Raw genomic sequence first — 6,000 nt, 5'->3', positions numbered from 1 at the left:
CAGCTGAAAAGAAAATTATGTCTTAAGTCACATAAGAGTTGATTTGTCGGATCGTTAAGTGACGCTCAAGCAGGGTCAAAACAAAATAATGGACCAAATTGGTTAAAATTGTACTTCCGTTGATTGTCCGCAGATGTGATTATTAATGGGCATGCAAGAGCCGCTGTTTGGCGGATGCGGCTTCTTAAAGCAATACTCCACCGGGGACTGGGGCTCGATTCGCTCCCGTTGATGCCGCACTCTGCAAAGGCAGAAGAAAGAAAAAGGTGGTCCGCATGGGACTTTCCTCTTAACCGTGATATTGCTCAAACCCCCTCCCGTAAGAATAATGCCACCTCCAAACTGATTCTTTATAAGAACTGTGATTTGTTCATGCTGTTGGACAACTTTTCAACGGTCTTTTAATGGCACTGGACACGTTTGGCAATTGTCAAAGACCAGATTCTCACTTGGTGAATATCCCAACGTATGTGCAAAAAATATTATTAACAAGTCTTTGACATTAGACTCGATTGGTCCTCAAAGTTGCAAGAGAATTATGAAAGAAATAAATACACTTGTTGCATAATATTTGTGTGCTTTCAGATGCATATAAAGAGATTCGGCTGAAGTATTTTATTAGTAAGAAATTACCTCATTCTCAATAACTACGTTACTTCAGAGTAAGCCGTTTCTCACAATGTTTTATACTATCAACAGCTCTTCATTACTCGTTACCAAGTAAGTTTTTATGCTTACAACTACTTTTGTTGATTAATGACCAATAGTGTCCAGTGCCTTCAACGCCCGAGATTTAATATTATGATTATGTGAGGCTTGTTCTTGTGATGTGCAGATAATTTAAAAACTGACAACAGTTCACCGAAAGGAAAAAAGGGTATCAACAAATAATGTAAATACGTCAGAAAATTATTTGTGGCTGTGGGCTTGGGGGGGGGGGGGGTACAAGAAAACCGTGTCATGAATGTGATCCGAGTTCATCAATAATTTGTTTAACTTTGCAGTCGGGTGTTTTGGGAATGTCTTTTTCAATTGCTTTGCTTTCTGACAAAGTATGTCCACAGACTATTTTATGATGTTATTATTGCTGTATATTATAAATTATAAAAGGTGCTCGCACAATTTGTGTAACTATGACGCAATTTTTTGTTTATCACCAAGCATGTAGGGTGCCGGACTAGAATGCACATTTTTGGTTTGTGCTAAATTTAGACCAACAATGGCGTCCAGCAACCACGTGACCAAATAAAACTGTTTCCTCTATTTTGCAATAATATCAAACACAGCTCTGGTTGGTGGTATCAGCATGGTTCCATATTATTGAAAATGTTAATGGACAACGGGTTCAACTTGGAAATTCTGACACTCTTTATTCATCTTCTTTATATTTATAGTTTTAATGTCATCTGACGAACTTGTGATGTCATCATTATCAGCAGCAAATAAAGGTAGGCAACTTTTTCCTACTACAGCAAATTTCGTCTTTGAATATTGAGTGTGAAATTACCTCTTTCCCGAAAACTACGTCACTTCAGAGGTAGCCGTTTCTCGCAGTGTTTTATACTATCAACCTCTCCCCATTACTCATTACCAAGTAAGGTGTTATGCTAATAATTATTGCGAGTAATAACCAATAGTGTCCACTGCCTCATTTAAGCGTATGTTGCAGGTTAGAAAGAAAACAAGATGGCCACTAGCTTGCGTGTATTCACTGCTCAGCATAATGGCAAATTAATAACCATACATTAGAAGGAAAAACAGTTGTCGTCAGCAACTAAATCAGGTTGGGCTCCAGTCCGTACTCGAACCGGGGTCCACTGAGGTGAAAGGCAGGGACAGTACCCACTGAGCCAACCTGACTGCCTTAAGAATAAGATGTGGGTTCACGCTGGAGTGAGGGGCACAAGACAATCTTCTCTTCACTCAAAGATTGACGACTAGTCTTATCTCTGAGTTACGACGAGCTTCTTAGGACTATCTCCAGACATGGAGGTGCTCCAGACTAGTCCTAGTCCTAAGTTCTTTGTGATACCATGGAGGACAAAATACATACCGACCCCTGACCATGATATATAATGCTCAGACTCGCTCGGACCTTCAGACCGTGGAGGAAGAAATACACTATTTTCTTCCTCCTTGTTCAGACCATGTAGAACTAGAATGCTCATACTCATGCTCTCAGACTGTGTATAGGAATTGCTTGTCCTGAGCAGAGCGAAACCACCTGTTTTTATCACCAAGGCAACACCTGGCCAAGCAGTCACGGCTGTTGATTTGCCTGCGGGTACAAGAACTCAAACCAGCTTGTTGCGTCCCGGGAGATTGGCCCTTCAGCGAGAAAGTTAATGCGCCGACTCAAGACTTGTTAACGTGAGACCGGAGTGATGGGCCCATTTGCGGGGCAGATGGGTTCCTCGTTAGGGTACCCTCACCCGTGGTTGGAAGCTCAGGTGGCCTGGGTTCTGGGAGTTTGCAGCTCTCCAAAATTGATCCACCTGCCCGTCTGCTTGTTGCGACAATGTCCCTTAAAAAGGGGGGATTATGCATTTTACAATACAATACTTTTATCAATAGGAAGAGCAGAGGGTCCCCGCTGTATACAATCTGGTCAAATGACTCATTTCATTTCATTTCATCAGTGGTTTAATAATAATATATACACCTTTAAAAATCGCGGCATCGGCCGAATTGCAAGCAACTTTACACTATCTTGGTCATGTTCATGGTCATGGTCCTTATATTGATGCTAGCAATAATAAAAATGGTCCATTCAAAAGTCATAACTATTTTGTTCCATTTAGTGGCCGTTTTATACTCGACTAATTATGCTAGATCCTGCGCTCCACAGTGTCGCACTTTTCATAATACGCGGGAACTGTGTTGTCGTCCAACCGGGGGGAAACCCAAATCAAAATAACCCGCTTTTTATTGTATTCTCTGTCAATATATTGGTAGTGCATTTCTGGTGCATTATTCTTCGTTGAATCAAGGAGGAGCAAGAACCCATTGTTGAACATGACCGATAAGAATGGATCATCAGATCTGTATTAAACATGATGACGTCACCTTGGACGAACAGCAAGGTGGCGACTTTTAATGGTCGTCTCGCTATGATTGCTGAGATTAAGATATTCCCACAAGTTCTATTAAATTGAAGGCATTATACGACCCTTGGTATTACCCCAAAATTTAATGACCATTAAAATATTCAACGATAGCCATTATAAATAGCCTAATTATAAAATACTGTTATAGGAGAAATACACCCGTGGAAGTTTTACAGAAAGAGGTACTTTTTCACTAACACAAGTTTGAATCTGAGCAAGGCTTAAAGGCAGTGGACACTATTGGTAATTGCTCAAAATATTTATTAGCATAAAACTTTACTTCTTGGTAACAAGTAATGGAGAGAGATTGATAGTATAAAACATTGTGAGAAACGGCTCCCTCTGAAGTGAAGTAGTTTTCGAGAAAGAAGTAATTTTCCACGAATTTGAATTCGAGACCTCAAATTTAGAATTTGAGGTCTCGAAACCAGGCATCTGAAAGCACACAAGTTGTTTTTTCTTTCATTATTATCTCGCAACTTCGACAACCAATTGAGCTCAAATTTTCACAGGTTCGTTATTTTATGCATATGTTGAGATACAGCAAGTGAAAAGACTGGTCCTTGACAATTACCAATAGTGTCTAGAGTCTTTAAGGCATACAAACATCAACTGATCCCTGATTGTTCCTCTTCTTAACTCGTAAATTTCTTGCATCTTCGTTGACCAATATTGAGCCAATAATCCCACATGGTCGTTATTTTATCCATGTTTTGTATTATGGTGGGATATTTTTTTATACACGTGAAGATTACAAAAGCTAAGTACCCTGCCTATACGCCTCTCTTTATTTTATAAGTGAGATACGTCTCAATGCTAACCCAAAACGAGGCCATAGCGCAACCACTGCAAGTGGTGGTGGACGTGCACCCATAAGCCTCTTTTTGGGTAAGAATTATGACGTCATGCATACGAGAGGCGTATAGGTCACGAGCAGAGAGCAACATCTAGTCGTGTTATATCACTCTGCCGCCTGCTGGTTGAGCGTAGGCCTATCTGGAAGGAAAACTATTCTAACTCTCGAATACCATCGTCATCATCAACGTGGGGGGTGGGGGCAGGAGGAAGTAATGGTCATAAAAAAAAATGAAATATCAAGGACTGTCAGAGAAGCTTCGTGGAGAAGGTCGGGAGTTGATCTTAAAGGAATGTATTTTCAGATTCAGATTTTTCGGGTGAAAGAAAATCCTTTCTCAAAGAAGTTTGTTGTACTATCAACTAGTTTGTAGTACTTCCCACCAAGCTGTTAGGCCAAAGTAAAAAAAAAAATAAAAAAAAAAAAAGAAATATGTTTAGCGTCCCGCTTCCATTTTTTTCAGAGGCCGCCTCCTCCTTTTTTAAAGATTTTTTTATTATGATTTTATTTTTTTGTAAATGGAAAAAATTGATGTATTTTAACGGTCTCATCAAGAAAATACTTTACTTTTAAAATGTTTCGGGCGGTCATATAATTAAAGGGGTCCTCTTCCCCCTTTTTTTTAATCTTGAAAATAAAAAATAAAAAATAAAAAGCCCCTCCTCCTCCTTTTTTAAATTTTTTTTACACGGCCTTATGGTCATTAATGTTCAAACTGACTGACCCGTACCTGTTTTACACTAGTTGGTTGTATATGAATGTCCTTTCGAGGGTCCCTGTCAGAATAATGCGGAAGTGAAAATCAACGTCATTATATTATGGGAACTTCATCTCTAAGTATCGGCCAAAGAACGATTTTACGTCATTGAAAAGGGGAACAAAAATTCTTGAAAAAAAAAAATAAATAATTGAATCTGAGATTTACTGACAGTAACGCTTCTGGGATTGTGCATATTATTCCAGTTGCAGATTATTCTTCCTGCTGGACATAATTTTATCAAGAGCCAACTGCCAAACGTATACAATCTCTATGGGTTTGGGTAGTCTTTGTATGACACAAAACACAATGTCCATGATTTACTTGCAAAGTTTGAAGATAAAGTATAAAGCTTTCCTTAAAATAGTGGTTGCTGTGGTGCTGTAGTTTTTGACAAATTAGTAAAAAAATGTCACGAAAAATAATGCGATTTGAAAGGGGATGCATTTTTTCAGTTGTTTAAAGTCACCTGGAAGTGGTATTTTTTCAAAAAAAAGCTTTTGTCACTAATGTGTTTTGATGAGTGGAATGTGAATAAACAGTTAACTAAGGTTTAAAAAAATCAGTGCTTATGTTATTTACAAATTTAAGAGTAGACCCCGACCCGAGAGGGCGCTGTTCGTGACGTCAATCGAGGCAAACTTTGCCTGTAATGCGTAGAGTAAACACAATTGCAAAGTACATGTACGGACCAAGTCGTGAGTTTGTACGTTTTCTTTTTTTTCCGGCAATGCCGACCAGGTGTATTGCTGCTGAATGCAGAAAAACACTTTTTGAAATGTACCAACTCACGACTTGGACGTACATGTACTTTGCACGTGTGTTTACTATACGCATTGCAGGCAAAGTCTGCCTCGATTGACGTCACAAAAGAGGTAGGCGGAGTCAGCCCCAAACAACTTTATATATTTTTTAAACATATAAATCGTGACAAACAATTAATAAAAAAATTGTTTTATTGTTCGTAAGCATATACTCTTATGTTTGAAAGAAAAACAATTCTATTTCCAGGTGACTTTCATGTTTAATTCCTGTAATCACAGTCTTCCTAAATGCCATTGTTTATAGTCTAACAAATAACGAAGAGGAGACGAGCGAGCAGGATTTACAAAAAGACCATTTTGTATAATGACAATTTTTTTTGTTTTAAGAAAGCGGGAGCGAGAGAGCAGAAGAAAAAAGACGAGTTGAGCCATGACGGCAGGGATTGCATTGATCTCATTAGTTCTGTCAACTAATGGGGCCTCAGCGTCCAATTAAACCGCCACTGAAAAAAAATA

The sequence above is a fragment of the Asterias rubens genome, chromosome 17, assembly GCF_902459465.1.
Source record: "Asterias rubens chromosome 17, eAstRub1.3, whole genome shotgun sequence".
Classification (NCBI taxonomy): Eukaryota; Metazoa; Echinodermata; class Asteroidea; order Forcipulatida; family Asteriidae; genus Asterias; species Asterias rubens.
The sequence above is the reverse complement of the archived record's forward strand: the minus strand, read 5'-3'. Positions refer to the sequence as shown.